Source organism: Corvus kubaryi, unplaced genomic scaffold (assembly GCF_017639235.1).
Source record: "Corvus kubaryi isolate FWS band 111438036 unplaced genomic scaffold, C.kubaryi_AGA036_p1.0 37334, whole genome shotgun sequence".
In the NCBI taxonomy this organism is placed as follows: Eukaryota; Metazoa; Chordata; class Aves; order Passeriformes; family Corvidae; genus Corvus; species Corvus kubaryi.
The window spans coordinates 7,949,585-7,972,745 of NW_024581108.1; the positions used below are offsets into that span (position 1 = coordinate 7,949,585).

The 23,161-nt window shown below is 45.5% G+C and overlaps 1 long non-coding RNA gene across 10 annotated transcripts in view; it reads left to right on the forward strand.

Annotated features, from left to right (window-relative positions):
• The first annotated feature begins 302 nt into the window (after positions 1–302).
• Positions 303–23,161, forward strand: part of LOC121665627 — a 44,100-nt gene continuing 21,241 nt past the window's right edge. The window contains exons 1-4 of one of the 10 annotated variants that reach the window (XR_006016431.1): positions 303–718; positions 1,853–1,967; positions 2,102–10,704; positions 11,295–11,359. This is a non-coding gene — a long non-coding RNA (uncharacterized LOC121665627). Of the gene's footprint in view, positions 719–1,285; positions 1,707–1,852; positions 1,968–2,101; positions 10,705–11,294; positions 11,360–23,161 lie in introns of those variants that run through there. The other 9 variants (XR_006016436.1, XR_006016432.1, XR_006016428.1 and 6 more) reach the window with 9 other exon arrangements.

Sequence of the window (23,161 nt, forward strand, 5' to 3'; positions counted from 1 at the left end):
GGCAGCGGCGGCCCGGGAGCGGCGCGGCGGTCGGCACTCGGCGCTGTCCGTCGCCGCGGGTGCTGAGGGGCCCGCGGGCGGGGGGTGCGACGGGCCGGGCCGGTGCGGGGCGGCGGCGGCGGCGGGGCTGGGCACGGGAAGTTTCGGCAGGCGCTGTATTGGCGGGGAGTAGGGGGGGCTGCTGTTCGGGGAGGGGAAGGGCAGTGTCAGATGGACACAGCGAGAACAGCGCTGGCGCCGCGCGGGGCTGCTTTTCCCCGAGAATCGCATTATTTAATATTTAAAAAAAACCCAAAAAACAAAACCAACAAAACCCCCCAGAAAAACCAACCAACAAAAAAAGCCCCACGCAAAGTTTGGATTTCTGCCTAATTCCCGATGCATTTGTGGAGCGCCTCCCAATTTCGGAGAATATCGGTCTAGGGTATCACCGTAGAGTGTTTTCGCCACGACTCGGTGCATTTCACTTTTTCAAACGGCTTTTGTTCAAGTTGAAGGAAACCCACTGCATCAGTTATTTGAGTTCCAACGCCAGCTAATGGGGTTATAGCCTTCAGTTTCACAGCGGGGAAAAATTACAGTGTTTGTTATTTACTTTCCAGCTGCCATTTAGAATACGACTTGAAAGCTTGCTGTGCTAGTGGATACAGGAAATTACACCTAAAATGAGATTAAAATAGAGGAGAGTGTGTTGGAAATATTTTTTTAATTATTTAAGGTAATGTAGCTATCAAAGTATTTTTTCTCTTTCTCTCTTTTTCTCTTTTCTTTTAAATTCAAACAAGATTCAGTGATACAAAACAAATGCTGTCTTCTCGTATGTTTTCGTAGGAAGCATAGTGGTAATACGTCAGCGGAGGCAAGGGCTCATGTTAAGGAAGAAATCTGTAGCAAAAGCAAGCATCTTGTATTAATTTCAATTGGAATCTAATCAACAAGCTGGTCAGTCACCGAGTGCAGTGGATAATGAGAGCTCTGTGTGCTGCGTAATTACTCATGGCTGAAGAAGTGCGGAGTACCCCTGCCCTGCGCGGGTTCGGACCGTGCGGTGCTAATTTCATTGCCCCCTCCCCATCACTCGCACGGAAGCTGTTCTTAGCATCAGGAGCCGGGGTGAAATAGCACGGAGAAGTTTCTTTAGCGCTAGGCAAAGTGTGCTGTGCCATGACGTTGCAGAGATCCTTTCTATTTAGTTGGCGAACAATAAACGTTTATTATCACCGCGGCAGATCATCAGACAAAGCTTCCCCCTCCCGCCTCCCCCAGGCACGAGCGCTGCTGATAAGGGAACTGCTCCGGGTGACAGGCAGAGCCGCAGGCACCATTCGGAAATAACTTCTTTTATTATTGTTATTTTTCCCCCCCGGTTCGCCTTTTGCAAACCTTGGCAGGGCGGCGGCAGGTGTCAGGGCGGAGGTGCGCTGCCGCCGCCCCCGCCCGTCGCCGCGGAGCCGCCTGCCCGGCTCGGCGCCTCGCAGCCGCCGGGCTCCGCCGTTCGGGCACACGCGGGGAGAGGAGCGCGCTGAATTTGTACTTTGAAGCCTTTTTCGCCTTAGATTTTTATGGCGCTAGGAGGCCTGACAGAGGAGTGCCTCTGCTGAGATCGGAGCCTTTGCTATTTTTTTCTTTGATTTTTTTTTTTTTTTTTTTCCTCTCCATCGCCTTCCTTTCCGCCCTCCCTCCTCTTGGTAGCACATCGAGTCAGTGTGAGTCAGGACTTGTAAAATGCATTTCCAAAGCCCAGATGAAAAGTCTCTCAGGCGTGTCTGCTGCTTTATCGGAGCTTTCCCAAGCCCACCTATGCAAACAGATTTGTAATATTTGTGTGCTTAACCGTGCATCTCTTTTACAGGAATCTGTTGCTGCGTATGACATCTCTTGCAAGCTCCCAGAGAGAATTGATGGAGCATACAGCTAGGGAATAGGATACCAGAGAAGCACAGAGGAAGAAACCAGGCAATCACCAGGTAAACTCAGCCTTACTTTGATTTATTTCCTTTCACCTCGCCTGCAAGCCCTCGCCCGCTCCAGTAAGGGAGCAGGAGAGCAGAGAGACTACGTGTGTGTATTAAATGCCTACTGCTCTCGTTCGCTTCCTCAGGATGGGAAGGTTCAGCGTCCACTGGATATGGGACAAGATCACTCGGCAACCCTTGTGGATTCTCCTTCTTCTAGAGGCGAATTATAGTTATGGATTTATTGTCCCGGTGCAGCACTTCCACCAGCAGCAGCAGCAACAGCAGCAGCTTTCTGACTCTCTTCGGTGACGGGTATTCTTGGGTGGATAATACGGATTACGTTGTTATTGCTTAAGAATACGCGTAGTCGAGGAGAGTACCGGCGGCGGGCAGGCAGGCAGGCAGCGCGACCGCCCCCAGCCCACCAGCTGGCTCCTCACCTCCTCTAGTTGCCAAGGTAGCACCTTTTCCATCTTTTCCTACGCTTTGCAATGTTTCATTCTATGTCTCTGCCCGGGCGGGGGGAGCTCGAACGCCCTGTCTCTTGTGGAGGGGGGTGCCCGGTGTGTGTGTGTGCGTGGGAGCAAGCCCAGAGCTGGGGAGGGCCGCGGCAAGGCTGGCCAAGCCCCTCGGCAGAGGATGGCCGGAGGAGCCACGGCCGCTGCGGGCTGCGCCTTCGGGGGCAGCGCTCTTTAGACTGCGCCGGGGCCGGGGCAAGGCTCTCGCCCCGTCCGGGCAGCCCCGGTACCCCGGCACTCGGTCGGCAGCCCCCAGCCCGCTCCGTCCGCGGCCCCTCGCCCCTCTCCGGCGTGGAGCGCGGATGGGGGAACCGAGGCGGCCGGCGTCGCCTGCCAGGGGTCCCTCCCACCGGGACACGGAGTGCCCGCGGGGCCGGGGCGGCCCCGGCTCCGTCCGCACCCGCCGGTAGAGCCCGGGCTGCCGCCCCCTGGCCGTCATGGCCCCCGCGCCCGCAGCAGCCGAGTCGTGCGGGGCTGGGGGTGCCCGCGGGCGGGGAGATGCCGAGCACCTCGTGCTAGCGAGGCCGGGGACACCCCGCACGGGCGCAGAACGCCCGACGCCCGGGGAAGCCCGTCTTCCCAGGCTGCGGAGGGGTTCGGCCATCCAGCGGGGCCGCTCCTGGGGAGCAGCTTGAGGCCGGTTGCTTTCAATGAGAGCGATGCCCCTCTTGCTCTCTTATCCTCACCCTGCAACCTGGTGAGGGCAGGATTAAGAATCCACCTTCACACCAGCTCCCGCCCAGAAGAGCTTGTCAGCATCTGAGGCCCCAGGTTGAGACACGTGTTCAGGGCCAGAGCTGAGGGGATTTTTCCCTTCTGCAGCTCAGGTGGTGGCTTATTTGTGCCCTTTCTAAGAGCTCAGGACTCCCCAAATGTTACTTGCAGCTGAACGGGTGGGAGACACAACTAAGGGAGCGTTGATTCCCATAACTGGCCAAGACATGCCCCATTGCTTTAACATAGATGAGGTGCATCTGTCCCACTCTCCAATCTCAGCAGCAGGGCACAGGCTTTGGTTAAAAGCCTGATCAGTCTGTCAGATGTTGTGCTTAGGAAAGTCCAGGCATAGCATTCATAGTTCCAGTCTTTTTTCCCCTACTCATCTGCCCACAAGCCTGGCAGAGAAAAGGAGCAGGGTGTGATCATCCCTGTGTTTTGCCATTCAAGACCTCTCCACATGCCCATATGATCCCAGGTCTTGTTGCTACGTAGTCACAATTGTGAGACCAGATTTCAGCCTTAAGTGAATTAGATCAGAAGCCATTTTAAAGCAAGATCTGGAGTCCTGTGATAAGACAGCCTTTTTGAATGGATCCTTCCCCAACCTCAGCTATGATGGGGCTAGGAATTATTTTTAATGTGGACGAGCCAGGCGTGGGGTGATCGTTGAGAGTGCGAGGTGGGATGATGGAGAATGTCTTTCTCTCTGTCTCTTGCTTAGAGATTGAAAGGCTGTCTATGTTCTACTTAATAATTTCCAACAACTGCCAAAGGAATCTTAGTCTGTTGCCTTCAGTAGTGAGTGGAGTGCTCGTTGTAACAGACGTGCAGATCTGTTATTCTTTAGACACATCTTTGATGCTAGCACTCTGATCCTTGTGTTTCTCTAATACCACTTGAAAGCAGATTTTTTTTCTTGTAGTTTAGTATGTTCAACAGCCTCAGAAATAATGTTAAATTATGCTTTAAAGAGACACGATCAGCTGCTAAATCATAGTCAGTTCAGCACCATAACACAACCACATTCACAAGTGCTGCAGGAACAGCGATGGAAACACTATTTTAAACATCCAGGTTTGTATTACAAACCTTCCTCTGGTCAGAGCTTTTAGTTGACATCTTCCCTTGAGTCATGACTTAGACTATTATTAGGAGTTCCCATTTCATCACATAATGGACGTGGATTTGTTTGCTCTTTGCTTGGTTGAGTACCTTGTGTAGTATGCATTGGACTAGTACCCATAAATACAAGCTTAGCAAATGGTTCTTTATACTTGGTTTCTTCTAGTTGCTTTCTGTAAAGCATGATGAGATGGTTTTGCTGAATAATGCCTTAATGACAGGGCTGATGCATTTTTAATGCATGTATTCTTTGTCATTGTCAAAATTAACATTTTGATGATTATAGATTTCTCTTCCCTAAAATCTTTTGGGAATTGCTATGCTATGTGGGTTAGAAGAGTGAAAGTGTAAGATCCGATCGGAGAAATACTGGGAATGCTCACCAAAATGATTCTAGAATATTGTGTAAATGCTCAATAGAATAAGGGCTCTTGGAATGATGTTTCCCAATAGCATGATCTCAGAGAGACTCCCCCCATTCATTAGCAGTTCCAGGGGTCTGTGTGTATTGAGGGACAGAAGTGGTCCTTTCTGAACAACAGACCTCTAGGTAGTGACTACTCGTACTGTGGGTCTGATCCTGGGAATGCACATAGCTTCCCCAGGACTGGTCAGGAAAGCAAGCTTGCTCATGTTAAATCCAAAATATTTAGGGCCAAATTCTACTATCCAATGCAATAGCAAAGTCCCAATTGATTTCACTGTGGGAAAGATTAGACCCCTAGTGAACGGGATTTTTTACAATGCTACACTTCCTACTTTTTTTTTGCTTTAGAAATTGTGAATCCCGTGTGCTAAAAAAATAACTCTAAAACCTCCCTGCCTCTAGTAGTCTAATGATATTTCATTAATGGTAAAAATTACACTAAAAGTTTATAGCGGAACATAATAAGAAATTACTTTATAAATAAGGGGGTTTAATTGTACCAGTATGAGCATTTCCTAGGACATTATAGAATGAGGTTTGTGGTAGCACCAGCTGTGCATTAACAGCTATTTTGGTGAGGGCATATTTAATTAATTCAGAATGCTAAATTTGTGTTTTAAAATGGTTTTTGTAGTCTGCATCCTGGTAGAAAATTAAATTAAAAAATTAGCCCAGAAATAATTACTTGAACTTAGCCTTGTCTTTAAAGGCCATAATCCTATGAAGATTTATATCTCTGGTAATTTTCTCCACTGGAGTAGCCTCGAAGGCTGCTGCCATAGGTAAGTCTTTGTCACGCCAGGGCCCCCAGAGCAGCGCAGGCATTAATGGCAGAGCAGACACTGGTGTGGCAGCGGCCCTGGTGCAGCGCAGGTGACGCTGTGATACTGGCTGTCCCCCGCCCTGCCCGGGCCTTCCCAGAGTGGGGAGCTACCCCAAGGGCTGTGTCCCCGAGCACAATGGGCACATCATGCCCCATGGCAGGAGAGAGAGAACCAAGAGTAGTTCTGCTCCCTACTGTCCTGTGCAGGCAGGGTCACGGCCCTGCCTGGGTCTGCCCATAACGTGAAGCGTTTCTCTGCTTAGCAGTACCCTAAATCAAGTGATAAGGACTGCCATTGGATTTCAGGTGCTCTTTCCAGAAATACTTAAATCTGTAGCCCTTATATATGCATATATCCCTGAATGGAATATATACACACACATGCAGCCCTCTCTGAGGAGAGGCTAGAGCATAGTAGAAAAGCCCCATTCTTTCAGACCTGACAGAGGCACAACACCCACTCACCTCAGCAGGGACCATGCTGTTGCAGTGCGTATTTATGACCTGTGTTCCTCTTGCTGCGGCAAATTTGCCTAAAATAAATGCCCACAGTGTTGCATGTAGATATGTACGGTTATGCAGATGTTTTTCCTTGGGCTCAATTCTGCTTGCTTTCTGCTTTTAAGACTACATATGATTTTGAGGGGAGTGTAGACTTTCTTCCCATGACAAGTTATTGTCTTTCGTGTTAATTTAGGTGGCTTCTAGTGTTCATAGGGTTTTCTTGAGGAAACTGAAAACAGTAATATCCACACAGCTCTACACATACTTTGCAGCTGTAAGAATAAGCTAACTAGCCTTTTTCTCTGCCTTTCTACATCACACTAGCAGTAATGTACACAACTGGATTTTTATGCATTTTTTTAAAATAAATAATGTCTTTATGTACACAAAAGGCTTTTTCTTCTCTTCCTTTTAATAGATTACTATTTTTCTGAAAAGTATCGCCCCCAGGTATTACCCGTAGCTGTTATGACACCTCACCATTTAGTGTTGTAAAGGTAAATCATAACACTCATTATTAAGAACCATAAATTTTTACCAGAATCATCGTCTACCTCCTGAAAGCTTTAATGGTAGAAACATTTCCTGGGCTAACGCCCATGATGATTACATGCTTTTTATTGCTATCATTTAGTAACTGAATTGCTCAAAAATCAAAGGACTTGATTATCACATACCTGCAATGCATAGAGCTATTTATAAATGTTGGCTCGATAATAACAATGACTCAAAAGAAATTTAAATGACAGGCCAAAAATAAGTAGTCTAAAAGTGAAAAAACAAGCCAGAATTCATAGAGGTGATGGAAAGAGTCTGACTTCAAAGGACAGAGAGGATTTTGAGGAAGGTAAAGAGAAGAGTTCAGGAAGTAATGGTAGAAGGGAGATGTGACCCAGCTTTTCAGAGTCAGAGGGCAGAGGAGAGGTGAGGCACCAGGGACTGTAGGTGAGGAGATATCGCAGTGTGGCGCTGGAAGTATGCACCAGAAATGTTGAAACCAGGGCTGGAACATCACACACGTTTGGTAGTTTGCTTCCTGGAAAAACAGTATCTAGTTATAAGCAGCCAACAAAAAACTGGGTGAAATGTTCCAGAAACTAGAGGCGGTTGATTGATGGGAAAAATAAGAGCCCTGAATATATAGCTGAAAGGCAGTTTATATGTATATTAATATACATACCTAGCCAAAATTACATAATAATGCCCATATAGATAAATGAAATGAGTATCCTGCTTTTGAAATTGTTCTTCTGCAAAAACCAGTGGGAATTTTCCATTGATTTCAGGGGGTTCAGAATTTCTGCTGTCTGCAGGAAAGCAGTGTAGCCTGGTGTGTGCAAATAGACCTAGAAATTATGCACGGATGCAGTGTGGCTATCAAGAAACATTTCCTTTCAGTGAACCCAATACCCCTCTAGCCAGTGGGGATGATATAAAGCAACAGAGAAATCTTCAGGCAGGAAAGCTCTTGCCTGGGAGATGTAAAATTAACTTGGCCAAGACACAGCAGGCAGTAGTCACCCCACCAGGGATGGAAAGCCATCTGGGGAGGCCTCCTTGCCTCTGACTGTTGCAACTCAGCTCCACAGAGCTGAAATGGCTCCGATAATTTTTCAACGCTTTACACCACTAGAAAGAAAGAGCTAGGCCCACAAGAGGTAACTTATACTTTCCAAACTACTCAAGAGTATTTCAGATTAAGTAGATCTTTTATCTGCTTTGGGGTCAGTTGTCACCACCGTATTGTTCTGTATCAGCTCACCTGAGTTGCACGCAGTGTACCCCCCTTTCACATTATTGCATGAGGCATGAAATGTTGGAAAAACATAGCTGACTTTAATATTAACAATTGCTGATTCATAACCTTGTTTGGAATATTAGCAGTTCCCTTACTAAATCAGGACAATATCACAACGTTTATTTATGATCACAGGTCAAACCAATCTTTTAAATCACTGGAAATCAAAGATAAAGTGATCAACATGGGACTGGTCTTCTCTAATTGGAGAAAGAGGAACATTCTGAACCAGAACAGTACAGCATGCAATTGTGCAGCCTGTTACCAAAAAAAGAACCATCTCACTGCATCTTACAGAGGCATTTACATAGATAATGTAGATTTCATATGACTACTTTTAGATTATCTGATAGTAATAGCTGTGCAAGTATTCACATTCTCCTAACAAGACGCTGATAAAAATTGAAATAAAAAGGCATCACTAGTTACTGCATTATTAAGGATTTATTTTATTTCTTTAATTTAGGTGGCAAATAGTAAGAGCAGGGAGGGTTGATGCACTAATGCTTCCCACCATCTGGAAACTCTTCCTTTAACAATCATTCTTCAGGAGATAACTTACCTGGTTACTCCAAGAAAAATGCATTTTGTATTACCTCTTCATCAAGTTTCCATGAAACATTCTTCTGTTACACAGTTTATTGCTTTCTGTTTTACTGGAGCAACTGTTATTACAGTCTTGATGCTCTGGTTGTTCAAAATGACCGCTATGGTAAAAACTGTTTCTTGTTCCCCTACTTTCCTCTGCTGCCTCACTGTCCTCCTTCCTGTTTACAACACATGCAAAAGATTTGAGGGGATTGAAGGGATTTTCTTTCTCAATGTGTTTTATTTTAGAAATGTTAGGATGATTTAATCTCCTAATTTCTTCTTCTCAATATCTTGAACTATAGAGGAGAGCAGTGGAAACTTTCTCAGACCTCAGTTTAAGAGGTGGTGATTTTTCCATTTTTAAGAAAAAGACCTTTTTCCCTGCATGTTTGCGAGGGTATGAGTTATGCAGAACACAATAACATAATTACTTTCAAGGTTTCAGTACAATCCTTTTCTTTTTGACTGCTCATTGTCCTTTTTTGTGTTGTGACATCATGTGGCTGTCGCACATGTGATAACATAAATCCATTTGCCTTTGGTTGTTCAAAGAGCCCCTTGATGAAAACTGGATCTGCAAGTCCTGCTCTATGAAGCAAGAGCCAAACCCACTCCCTTTTGCTCCTCTTGTTTAGATGCTTGTCATTTCTGTCTGTGTAAATTCTTACCAGCAAAGCAGACAGGGCCAGTCCAGACCCTTGGTTAGAGATGAACACAGACATGTTTAATTTTCTTTTGCTGGAGCTGCAGTGAGGCGGTGCTGCTCACTCTGCTCCAGCCTCCCTGGTACTGGGGGATGAAAAACTCCAGCGAGGGAAAGGATGCTGAAATGGGCATGATGAGAAATGCAAGGGAAACAAATCAAATAAAGAAATCCACACACACAATACCTATCCGGAGTTTTCAGGTTTTATTTTTTACCAAATGCAACTCTATTTTAAGTATTCCATGTTTCTTGGATACAAAACTTAAATGTGTGCCCCATAGAGAGGCTCAGAAGAGTAGCTCTGCTTTCTCTAATAAAATCTCTCTTCTGAGATTAACACTGGAGCTAGCAGTGAGGTCAGTGTTTCATTTCATATAAGTCAGCTCATGCTGACAAGGGTCTGGCCTTCTTAGTGATGGGCCGTTTGCTGCCCAGAAGTGTGAGGAATGGCTTTCTGAAATATTGATAGCTCACCTTCACTGGATTTCACGATCAAATTTAGCTGGCAAGTATCAATGGGCTACAGCCAGACTGCAGGGCTGAGAGGCTCAGGCTTGGGCCAGCCACTAAGGTCTGCTTCCTAAATCAGAGGCTAACTCTTCCATTAGTGCAAATCAGTGGTTTATAACGATGTCAAATGAGATTTGTGTCAGAGTAGCCCAGACTACAGCCTGATCTTGGGATTTGAAAAGGAATAGAAAAATTAGGCTGCAACCATTAGAATTCTTTTTTCATTTGATTTTGTTGTGCATATTTTTAAATGTGCCTATACACAGATGCACACACGTGCAAAGCTGCATTTTGTTCCCAAGGACTTTTCTTGTGGCCGCATGGCTGCCATTTAACATGGACCTAAGAGCACAGAGTCTTCCTCCTGGTGTGGTTTGATTGACATGTGCAGAGATCTCACATAAAGGCTATGGGATCCCGCTTTTCATCCATAAAAGGAAAGCAGGCAAGCTTCATCCCTGGCTAAACCCTTTGCACAAGATACATCAATAATGAGGCAGCATCTATTTATACATTGCTCACTGGAAATGACTGAATTCAGACAGAAGTTGGTGAGGCAGCCTGAGCTCCACCAGCCTCCATGGAGTCTATTGTTAGTACCCAGGATGACTCCTCAGGCAAATGGGGAAGAGAGGCACGATTTGGAGCCTACCATGCCATGGAAGGAATACCAGCTTCCACACTTGGCAGGTGGTGTCTCCTCTCAGAGAATGCCTTTGCTGGCTCTGCCAGAACCCAGCAGTCATGGAGGAGGAATGCAGGAGAAATGGTCACAAGAGTGCAGCCCCGTTGCTGCTTCCCGGGAAGCTGAATGCTGACTTCGGTTTACCCACAGCGTGAGAGCTCCCTGCCTTTCTTCATGAGAAAAGGAGATGTCCAAGAGGGAACGGGAGGAAGGCAGTTCTACCTTGATACACTCTGGTGCCGTCTTGCCATACGGTTGCAGAAGATTTTCAACAATATTTCTTTACCTAGAAAAAGAAAGGTGCAGTAAAAAAGCCCGCTCCAGCGTTATGGCGTTGGTTAGGTAGGTCTGTGTGCTGATTGTCCACCAACACGTGTCTGTGATGATGAAAACTTGTTTGTCTGTGAGATATTTATCATAAATAAGGCACTTAGAAGCCCTTAGCAAAGCATAATCCAGACAGTGCTTTTGCTCCATATCCTTCTCCACTCCTGCTTTCCTCTGTGGCTCTTGTGTACTTTGCCCATATGCTCTAAAGCTATTTTGTTTTCAGTTTTATGTATGTTTTATGTAAATTAGAAGAATCAAGCTCCTCTGGTTGCTAAATTATAAATTGAGTGGAAATTGGCCGACTCTCTTTAGACTATGTAAGTTACACAAGATGTAAGTAATCAAGCTGAGCAGGCTGGGTTGGGAAGGGAAAACACGTCAATAGCGTGGGCCACGTGAGCTGTGTCCACGTGTCTCCGTGTACTGCTGCTTGCCTTTGCAGCCTCAAATATTTCTTTGCTCTAAAGTGCCAATCTAACTCCTTTTAGACCATTCTCCAAGATGCAGGTTTATTGCCTCCTTTGGTAGTTTGCTCAGTATATTCAGTATGCCTTGTATAAATGAACTGCTCTTAAATGCTTGTTTCCACTCTCTTGCTTTAGGATCTGAGTAGATTCAGACTGCCTCCTCTGGGAGCACTGATTCATTTTCCTTCCCTTCTTCCCCTGTAAGTTAAAATGCCTGTTGATTTTAATGTCTGTCTCCTTGGCTTACTCCCTGCTTTGGCTCTATTTCCCCTACCGCACACTGCTTTTCATACACCTGAGTCTTGCCCTGGGTTATCTTTTCCTTAGTAGCCCACTGCAATCTCACAGATTAGGATTGTGGTGCAAGAGCAGGAGCCTGGCAGTGGCTGGCAGCCTGTGAAACACTGTCAGGAGAGCAGGGAAGTTGGTTGATGTCTTGGGTTTTGGTAAGATGGTGGAGAATCTGCTGCAGGGCAGAAAAGACAGTCTCACTCTGGCCTGTTACAGCACCAGTTAGACCAAGTTTTCAGAAAAAGGGGCCTAAAATCAGAGGCCGAGGCCTATCTTTACTGGGAGGACCGGTGTTATTATAAGCAGATATGGGCATGGTGCTGCTCTAGTCTGAATGCAGGGTCCTCTTAAAACTGTCCATGTTCAGATGCTTGTGACACACCAAACTGTCCCTAAGAGATGAGACTGACTGCAGCCTCAGCACAGCCAGGCGTTGGCTGCAGCAGCGTCCACATGCTGCCAGAGTGTTGGGCAGCACTGACCAAGAGCAGCCTTATGCTGCAGCCAGCAGCCTGTCCACCCCAGGAACACCAAGTTACATCGGGGCAGAGCTCAGGCTAGCCCTGCTCTCAGTCTTTTAGCTTCACACCAGCCAGAGAACAGAGGAAAACATCTTCAGAGAGCCGATGTAGTGCAGTTCTCAGCAACTGATTGTTTTAAAGGCCCCATCATGGAGACTGAATCCCATTGCCATGGAAAATCCGGGTTAGAAATGTATTGCTGTGAGAGGGAGTTGTGGGCATTGGGTGGGCTCTGCAGGCATGGCCGTGGGCACAGACCTTTAGCAGGCAGCCAGTTCCCAGGTACTGCTCAGCCCTGTGGGCTCTGCTGACTCCAGCGGGGTTGAAGCATGTGCTCAACAAAAAGGGATCCCAACTGAGTAGTCAGATGGCCTTCAGGAGTCTCAGGCTAGGACTCACAGGGCACAAATGGGATCCTCTCTGCTCAGGCTCTGCCCTGCAGCTATTTGAGTTTGGGCTCTCTTTCACTGAATTCATAAAATACATGCTTTTTCCTTTAATTTATTAAATACTTTGATTCAGTGATATACCATCAGAATGTAGTTTATTCTGTGCAGTCAAATGTTTACTGAGGATGATAAAATATATGCAACCTGCCTTTTAAGAGCTGCTTCTTTTACTTCAAAGGGAAGGCATAACCTTTCGTTTCCTGGTGCGATTTTTATTAAACCTCTGCCTACCTTATTTATCAGGCCACATATAAATTTACTACCACTTGTGTTTCCAAATCAAAGCCTTGTAGGTTGGTAAGTAGTCTATAAGTTGAGCTGCTATTCCTTGAAACTCGTAAAAGGATGATTTTGATCCATGGAATTGCTAATTAAAGCTGCTTTTCAATACGCAAAAATTAAGTTAACAGTAATTAATGTAGCCAGCCTGGAACCTTAGGAAACTACTGCCAGGAAGTGTCTTTTGGTGCACTCAAGAGGATGCAGTTTGATTGTTGGCACCAACAGACAGGTTGGGAATTGTAAACATGGTAATTAGCAGTAAGTTTCTGGATCTCAACTTGCCAGACTGCCAGTCTGATTCTTGGAGTAGTTGTCGCATGGGAGGAGGGAAAAACAAAGTAAGGGAATTAGAGCAACCTTGCATTGCTCCGCCAACATATGCCACTGGACCAATGTTTTTCTTGGCAAAGATCTCTGACAAGGCGCTTAAAACCAGCATTGCAGCCCTACTGCAAACTGTGAACCTCACTGCAGGCATCAACCAAGCAACTGTCTCTGGCTGTTCTGTTTAAACTATGAGTGTTGCTCCATGGTAAGGAATTTCAGAGTCTGAGATCCTTCCACTCCACCTCTGTGGTGGAGCACAGTGTTGATAAGGTTATCAACAATAATGGGATTAAAAGAGTTAAAATCCAGCTTTTGCGGTAATCCCGGAGTATTCTATTGTTGAGCTATCAAAGATTAAGGTTATAGTAGCCTTATTAATCCTTGGTGTAGTGTAAATAAAAAGGAAATGTCAACCTTAATTCCACCATGAAATTAAATCTTCACTTCTCTAAATGATGATTCAAACACAGCTTACTGCAGCAATGTGGTTTATGAAAATGTGTAACCCATGTGAATTGAAGAAATCCAATCTGAGAGACAAAGGGGTGATAAAAGATGACACTTGTTTTGTTTAATATGATTAAAAAAATAGCATTCATTCAGCTTGTATGTCTGCAGAAAATATACCTAGAGCCAAAAAAGTATGCAAAGAATAAGGTAGGGACTGAATGCTCATGGTGTACATCCCTGTGAGGCAGAGAACGCAGCCGGCAGACCACAGCAGAACAGCCATCCCTGTGCCAGACAGCAGCCACAGCACTGCTGGTGGTGACCCCATCCCTGTCCCCTGCTTGCAGGACACTCTGTGGCCTTGTTAGGGCTGCCCCAGTACCAGGGACAGGGTGCCCTGACACAAGAGCTTAACCGAGCATTGATCCACTTGTGCTTTCAGGGCCAGAGACAATGTGTTGAAACCCAAAAAATGTCAGAAATGAAATGGTTGCTGAGCCTTCTGCAAACAGTGAGCCTCCACAGGTGCTGGTGTGAAGGGCACAGTTTTCCTGGCTAAGCTGATTTCCAGGGAGGTGGGAGCTGCCTCTTTTGGCCATGGATGGTTTCCTCCTCACCTGTGCTGGGCACAGCCCCTGCTTACCCTGCCCACAGAGGTTGAATATATAAGTAGGTCTGAGGCTGCCCTCTGGGATGAACTATCTGAAGAGAGGGAAGGACAGACAGACTGAGCTTTGCTTAGAAGTCAGTGGGATCTAGTCTAGGTAAATCTGTTTCTTTGTGGGGAGTGGGTGGGGAATTACAGTAAGCAGAAGTGGGCTGAGTACCCCTTGTTAATGCATTTTTGACTTGGAGGAGAAATAAAGTACTGGTAAAATGGGGTGATTCAGAATGATTCTGCTTATTAAATATCTCAATCACTCCAAGTCTAGCAGTGTGGTAGTTAAATATCAAGGAGCTGCCTATAGCAGGAATTGAGCTCTCTGGAGGGCAGGAGGCATTGCCAGAGATAAAGTGATGGTTTTAGTGGAGCTGTTCCCAGGGAAAGGGGGTTCGTCACTTCAGCAAACCTATCTGGCCCATGGTCTCTGTATGTCCTGGAAATTAATGGGTTTGTGGACTGATAGAGCTGGAGAGTGGGCATGTTCTGCGTCTTCATATTGTTTACTCTGGTCCTCATAAACTCTGATAAAGTTGCATAATGAAACTCAGGCTCATAAAAGAGCTCATTTTAAGATGTTTTTTTTTTTCTTCTTCACTCACAGAATCATGCTCTTCTCTGGTGTGAATTGTCACAGCTCCAGAGAGTGCACCAGTTCAGATGTGCCCGCTGGGTCCTGGGCTGTCTCCATCCCCTCTACTGCTGCAATTGCTACCACAAACACAAATTGGCTCACTCTTGCTCTTCTTGTCTTTCCGCAGTGTAGGAACAGATAATGGGCCCATGGGGTTGTTCAGAAATATTGCTGGTTTCTAGTGCTGGCATAATGGTCCCTTCTAGGTAGTATCCCTTTCCTGGACAATTTCCCAGTAAAATAGTAAATGGCAACTGCAGAGCAGTAAAGGCAATGGCGTATTTGTTTGACTGACATTTCAGAGCCTGCAGAGCAAATGCAATTAGGATCCACAGTGCGCTGCAGTTTCCTTTCTTCATTTCCCTACCTTGGAAGAACTACTGTTAGGATCAGCTTAAGTCTGGTCCCTGCTACCTTAGAGTGGTGGTGATGCTGCAGGGCTGGAGGGCAGCATGTGCCCAAGCCTGTGTGAGCACCCTTTGCTCTGGGAGCAGTCAGCACCCCAGAGGGCTCAGCTGGGACAGGAGCTGCTGCCACTTGCCTGCTGGCCCTGCAGCCCCAGGCAACAGTGATTTTGTTAGTAGGTGTGCACTTGCCCTGGACTTAGCAGGGCTCACACCAGGGTGGCCCTGTGGCACTCAGACCTGCGCTTCTCACTGGGGAGAAATCTCTGTCCGTGCCCATGGATCTGTGCCAGGCAAAGCAACACAGGGTTTGGGCTACCCTGGTTTCCACCGGGGGCAACCGATGCTTTCTTTGGAATATTGCGGGATCAACAGTTGATGCGTTTGAACACTTTGATGCAGACTTTGCAGCAGAAAGAAATTTGAAAAAACTGGTGGTAATCATTCAGATTTGCCTGAAGGAGGTAATTGAAAACAAATTGCTACTAAAAGCTGTGGCCATGGTTAATTGTGGTGAAGCAGTGTGGGTCACTCACCTGTAGGAAAAGAGTGCTAGAGGACAAATGGGATCAAAATTGTTTCTGCCCTGGTGGGGAAAGGGGGTCTCAGCCATATAATTTGGTTTGTAGGGTTATTCTGTAGCTCCTAGATTCTGACATGAAAATCTGTGCCTGCAGAGCAATGCTTTCATAGCTGGAAATAATGCAGTCAGTGAAGGCAGGGGCAGCTGTGGCTTGCCTTGGTGGCAGGGGGGAGGGCCAGGCTGTGTGGCATCCCTTCTGCCACGGGCAGGTCTGAGTTGACCCCCACAGGAGAGGCACAGGCAGCTGCCAAGTCCCCTCTCAGCAGGATGGAGTCTGCAATGTGCACAGAGCCACCACCCTACAGCCTGCTCCAGCTGTGAGTTTTACCTTTCAGTTGGAACATTGCTGCCATGCATTGTTTTATTTGTTAGCACATTTAAACATTGCAATGTCTGCTGTTCCTGGTGCTTCTTGGATGTCTGGGCTCAGGCAGATGCTGATGCCTGTGTGAACTGCTGAAGTGTTTTATAGCGGGTCCTCTGGACGCAGGGTCAGGGGAAGCCAGGATGTGGGGTGGCATGGATCTGCTGCCTGGAGGTGACAGAAGGAGATCTACCCTTGCTGGGCAGTGGCTCCTCAGGACAAAACCTCTTTGTCTCTCAGTGAAGCTCTTTCTGAAATGCTAAAGCTATTGCAAGGATTCAGGAGATGAAAACAATGATGAAAAGGATGATCTAATTTTTACTGAATTGCACTTTTTCTAGATATTTTGATTCAGAGCTCCTGCAGGGTACAAAAAAAACCAAACTCTGCAGCTTCCTGTATCTGGTGACAAATTCCATACCAGCCTCTTTCAGGACAGATCCTTGCTCCAGGCTCTTGCATCTTTGCTTTGTGCTCAGGGAATTAAGTATAGGAGCACACTACAGCCTGTGCTGCTCTGTTTGCTCCCTGTGCCAAGGTGCAAGTGGGGGAAAGACAGGACAGCATGAAAAATGGGAACCAAAGTTTCTTAAAGCAGTCTAAATGCAGGACAACCCTGCTGAGTTTGTGATGTTACATGAGCACGGACTGAAACAGCACTGAGGGTTTGGCCACTGCAATTAGAGCTTCAATTGCACCATTTCAAAAAGGACATTAAAGCATACATACGTAGCACAAGTATTAGGATATGAATAACCCTATCTAACATGAGATATGGGAAGAGTCATCACCTGTCTCTCTTTGGAAGAGAGAACACTATCGTCCTTTGATAGTTCAGCATGGCCTTATATAGAAAACCAAAACAGGTTGATTTATTTGAGTTATTATTATTATTGTTATTATTATTATTATTATTGACAGCTTTTGGGAAGACTGATATTTTAGCCATTTCTCTTCTTTTACAACAAAAAACCCCAGATGCTGTCCATGCAGAAAAGCCTGTCCCCAAATAATGAGACTGGTGTGACAGTATTAGGGACATGCAATTGTGCTCCCTTGCCTGCACAGGGGCTGCAGGCTGTCAGGCTGTCCCCAGTGGGGTGGCAGCTCTGCTGCACAGGGTACATGAGCAATTGCTCTTGTTTTTAACAAGTCGGATCATGAATTGCTTCTCTACTCGGTGTTGGGGTTGAAAAATACTGTCAAAATGAAAACACAGGAGCTGACTGAGATATCAGTGAGTATGCTACCTGGATGCTCCAAATTTAGATATCATGATTGATAAAGGATATAAAATAGGTGGCTCTTTCTTCAAGCCAAAAGATACTCTGTTAATATGACGCAATTTGAACATGTTTGTTTTAAGAATACAGCTGTGTTTTACACTCAGCGTGTGCACCTGCCTGTGCAGGCACACGTGAACGGAATAACTGCAGTGTTGCAGCACTGCCCGGAGTTAGGTGCTGTAGTAAGCTGGCAGTACAAAATGTACTATCAGCTCCCCACAGGGTCAAGCATAGTACCTTTAAAACAGCGTGGAAGTGTGAGTGGTGCTGGGTGAGAATATTTTCCCCCACACAAATGTGCAGGTGATAAATGTGTAATTTCACAATCCCCTTATTTTCCTTTATTTCCTTTTATTTCTTTAAGCTGAATGGAAAAAGGGGTGGGGGGGAAATGGGTCTCCTATGGAAGGAAAAGGTCTTGGCAGGACAACAGTTCTATGCATGTTGCTAAAGGCTGATGGTACATGGAGCTGCTGAACACAAGGTGTGTGTGGTGGATGGAAGGGGTTCACAGAGGGCCAGGTGGGGTCACCTGGGGCCAGGACATTTGGGAGCTCAGGGAGCTTCAGTGGTCAGGGTGGTAGATTACTGTAATGAGCAGATACAACCTAATCCCCCAGAAAAATCGCAGATAACCACCTGCTCAAAGGCCAAGGCCACGGCCCCCTGGGTTTGTCCCGTGCCGCTGCTCCTCATCTCAGGGCGTGGTGCTGAGTGTCGGCGCTGCTGTGCCGTGGCTCTGCCCGGAGGCCCAGGGGCTGCCCGGGGACAGCCAGTGCTGCAGCACTCCCTCCCGCTCGGTGCTGGGGAGGGCTCTGTGCCGGGCTGCCACCCGCGAGCAGTGCGGCAGCAGCCGGCCTTGCCGGGAGGCTGTGCAGAGCTCCCGGGGCAGCACGGCTCCTCCCTCCCCGGCTCAAAGGATGGCGCCCAGGGCATCAGCACGGCCCTGGGCTTTTCGCCTTGGATTTCCTCCTGCGTATGCATAAAGCACAGTGTGGTGTAAGAGGGTGTCCATGGAAGGAAACTGAGGAAGCCAGTAAATTATTTTCTATGGTAAATATTTATGCTAATATAATCTTAAAAGTTTAGTGATTTTTTTTTTTTTTTCCCTCCAGAAATTTAGTATTACCTTTGGAATATGAGAGCAGGAACTCACTGGAAATCATAAGAGAGAGGAGTCTTGGTTAAAGAAACAGCAGCTAAGGACCTCTCTCTTTAGGAACTTCCAATCTTTCTACTGATGGATTCCGAATAGCTACTTTAAAGCTGTGGAAGTCTGAGTATGATTTCCAGAGGATCTATCCATACAATGACTTAAACTTGATAGTCACAAGACAAAAGCTTTTGTTGCATTAAATAAATCCCTGCAGTTCTCTGGGTTAACTTGCTGCTCAGTGAAAAGCTGGGGACACCAGATTACCAAGTGAGTGAAGAAAGGTAGAGGGAATTGGTCTGATGAGCTGAGGAGTCACAATCCAGTACTGTAACCCATGCAGCACCCTCTCTGCCCAGCGCTGTTCTTCCAGGAAGGATTCAAGCCCCTGATACCTCCGTTTTCCTGCCCAATTACATGAAATGAGATCAGGAAAAAAACCTGTTTACTACAGCATGTTCTAGTTTTTGGATCCAAACAGATTGCTGTACATTGGGTGTGAAACTCGCTAATGTTTTAGAAATTATGCTGGAACTTCTCTGACTGACAGCTCTGAGTAAAGCACTTTCTGAGGTTATGTAAATGCCTAAAAAGAAATTTAACCCCAAATCTTAATTGTGTAGCAGATCTGAGGCCTGTGAAGTCTAGGCACTGCCAGATTTTAAAGCCCTGCTGCTACCTTACATAAATACTCATAAATACTTACAGCAAGTGTCCTAAAAAGATCTTTGGTTCCCCAAGTGAGCTAGAAGGCAGCATTGCAGGGCTGCCCCATCTCTACTAGTCGCAAGGGACATGCAGTTCTGTCCAGGGCTGCTCCAGCAAGAGCTGGGAACCTGCCCCCTTCACGTCCAGCTAGAACTGTGCATATCAGAGATCACATCCCAGGCAGAGGGAGGAAGTTATTTTCATTTATGATGCCCAGTAACAGGGCAAAGAGACCTTTCCTTCTGTGTCTGTGCTCTAGCATGATGCAGAAACAATTTTAAGACATGTTTATAAATTCCACCCAGGTGTTGCAGCCCTTGCTATGAATCTCAAAAGTGTGTTCAAGATTTATTAGTATTGGGCTGCTTCTGACACAAGGGATGTGGGGGACAAAGAGCAGCAGCTTCTGTGCTATAAGGAAGCACAGAAAAACCTGTCAGTACACTTGTAATTTCATGCTTCTAGATGTCATTATCCAAAAGCCATTGTACTTGCAACTATTCTGTGTGCATTAAATCTGAGGTGCAGAACCCTATCTCATATTAAAAATGTGATAGTAGCATTATCATCTCTCTAGTGTTCTTGTGAGAACTCTTGTTAGCTCTTATTGTCTCGTCCTTTGTGTGACTTAAGGCAAAAAACCAGGAGTTTACTGCATTTTAAAGATGTTTAGAAAGATGTGCTTAAGTAAATAGAAGTCTTTATTTTCACGGTTTGAATAGGTATGTAAGAACAAGGGGATTGAATAATGGCAAAGTTGATGTGACAGAGCTCACTAAATAATGGTTGTGATTAATTTTGTAGAATTGTTCATGAATAACTGGCAAAATGTTTTCCAAATGCGGCAACTTCTGGAATGAGCTGACTCATTATTGCATTTAAGGAATGGTACCTTGAGCTGTGATCTGATGCCTATTAAAAATTGCAATTGATTAATTTTTTTGGAGGGATTGAATCGGGGCCCTAAAGGACCTGTGACATTTTTCAAACAAAATAGCTGTTGTTTCCTTACATTTTGGCTGCTTACCCCAGGCTAGGTAAGAAATCAACACCAAATTACAGCAGTACCCCCTTCTCCTCTCCTGAAGGGAGCAGAGGAGAGGGACAGAACACCTGAGCAAAGGGAAAAGATAGAATAGGAACAGGGCAGACAGGAATGACTGGAAATAGCAGACAAAGAGAAGAAATGGGGGGAAAAAACAGAAAGAAAACAGAAGCAAAAGGAGACAAGGGAATGAAAAGTAAGAGAGTGCAGAGGCTCATGTGCCCCATGGCCGCCCTAATGAGCTGCTGCTGGTCAGAGGCACTGTCTGATGTTCATCCATGTTCAGACAGCCCAAGCTCTACAAGGAACATGAGTAAGCAGCAGTTCCCAGCTAAATCTCATAAGGCTTACTGTTTACCAAACTGGCAAAAGATGAAGTAATGTCCTATCTGGCCACACACTGGGCTGTAGGTCCTCTTTTTATTTTTTTTTTTTCCTAAGAGGAGAGCTAGCTGGTGTTTCTTGCTACTGTCAAAAAGAAAAAAAAATCAGTGATTGTGATTTAGAGGAGCTAAGTGTTTAAAATAAAACATACATTCAGTGCTTTCACATAAAGTTTTGGTGATAACCAGATGACTGAAATCAATGCATCCTTATCCAAGCCCAAAGATTATTTTTGTAAGGTGTTTATACACTATCTCTGCTCTCATTGTACCCTCTTAAAATTACAGATGGGGACAATGAAAACACGTGTTCCATGCAATTACTTGCTGCTGCCTTATAAAAAGCCAAAGCCTAATAAACTTCAATATGGAGTAAACTAATAGCGTCCTTGTGAAAGAGCAACCTGAGGAGTTTTGCCCTACTACTGATAGTAAAAGCAGACCTGTCAATGAGATTCAGCCTTCATAAAAAGCTAGGTTAAGAAAAGATTTCAAAGAGTTTGGCTTGGCATTTCCAACCTGTCGAGAATGAATTCTAGACTCAGGCTGGCAAAAGTAAAGAGCGTATCTTCTATAAATCTTCATTTTGTGTTTTGGAGAGACCAGTACACTTGTTCTCTGGTAATCAGAAACATTGTCTACCGTCACACAAAGAGTAGAGATCTGATAAATGCTCTGATCAGAATTTGTGCTTTGCTCTCCTCATCATCAACACAGTTTTAAAATCATGTTCAAGAGGAAGTCCATGCGTTCTTCACAGGGCAGGAATAACCCATCGGGTCTGAGCAGGCAGAGTTAAGGTCCTAGACACAGTGCTTTGTACAAACCAGAGAATAAAAAGAATATTCCAGGAAAGCCATAAAGAGAGATGATGCAGTAACTGTTTCTGGGATGTTAAAAATACTGTTGTGCTTCCAAGCTGCTGCGTGAGCCTGACTGCAGTGTCTGGCTCGGGGTGACTCCGTGGATGGCACTGTCACAGATATCAGCAGTGCAGAGTAGTCCCAAGCAGGTCCTGAGATTTCAACATGTAATGAGGCCAGAAGGTAGTTTGGTGCAGTGATAATGATTTATTTAATGCAACTAATGTATGTAAAGATGCATCTGAGACAATGTGGGATCTGCCAAGAGCACTTTCTTGGACACCACAGTGATCAATCCAGGCTGGAGGTTGATGGCTTGAGTACAGATCTGTGGGATCAAGCTGCTAATTTTTAATGGGTTTGAGCTGTTCTTAAATAAACTTTCATTAGTTAGGGTGGCACCACTAAGTCTACTTCCTACTGAGCAACAGGAAGAGAGAAAGAGCATCTAGAACAGTAATAATTTAACACAAATTGATTTAAAATCATATGGAATAATAGGAAGCTTGCAGAGCTTGGATGAGGGATGAAGGAGGTGGGCAGAAAGAGGTGGAAACAGAAGAAGAAAGATCAGCTGACTGCAGACAAAGGAGAAACTCGTCTTCTCTGTTTTCTTCTGTCAGCTGAAGCACCCCACGTTGCACACAGGAGCATGGAATGCTTGTGGCACATTTATGAAGCCATTCTTGACTTTGTGACCTGTGTACAGTAACAGGCGAACAGCCCCTGGGCGAAGTGGGTGTGCTGCCTTTTACACCCTTTCAATGTCTCACTCAACTGGGACCCACCACAGGGTCCTTCAGGCTGTGGTTTACTGAATGGTCTGCAAAGGGGCTTAATTACGGTCTCAAATTCCCAAAGGTTTTTCTAGTCTGTCTAAAATATTTATGCCTGCAACAATTCAGACCTGTTTATGTCTCTTTTTTTGCCTGCTGGGTAAAAAGTAGTTTGGCTTTTACAATGTGTCTGTATACAGGATTTTAGTAGCTTGGATTGCTTTTATATGTTTATAATGAAAGTAACAGCCCCTTAAAAATTGGATTATTGATCATGGGAAGACAGTAGATATTTTTAATCTTAGAAGCAAGACTACAAATAAATCAAATTATATGAAGTATTTTATTTAAAGGCATTTGATTTTGTTAAAACCACTACATCTGGTGTTTGCATAAATGGAATAATTCTGTTTCCTCATATGAGGGTTCAGAGGAAACCATGGTAGGAGATAGTCCTCACTGAGTAAAGTGCACTGATGTCAATAAGTCAAAATTAGACTTCCCAAATTGCAAAAAAAACCCACTGAAAGATTCAAAAGTAAGGATTTGGACGGCTGTAAAATTCCTATTTCAGCTGATAAATTATCTGCAGGAGTTGTGATCTTTTTGCACAGATGCATATGATGCCCTGGAAAATGCACTGAAAATGTAGGGCTACCATCATGTGTGCCTGTACGTGCACCCACACATACGTACGATGTGTAGCTGAGCATGTGTGTAAGTGTGTGTGTATATATATTTCTAAACCTAAATACCTGCGTACACATTGCACTGTCATGAAGCACCAAAGGCTGCTTTTGGCCCTGCAGTCTGTGCCATTTC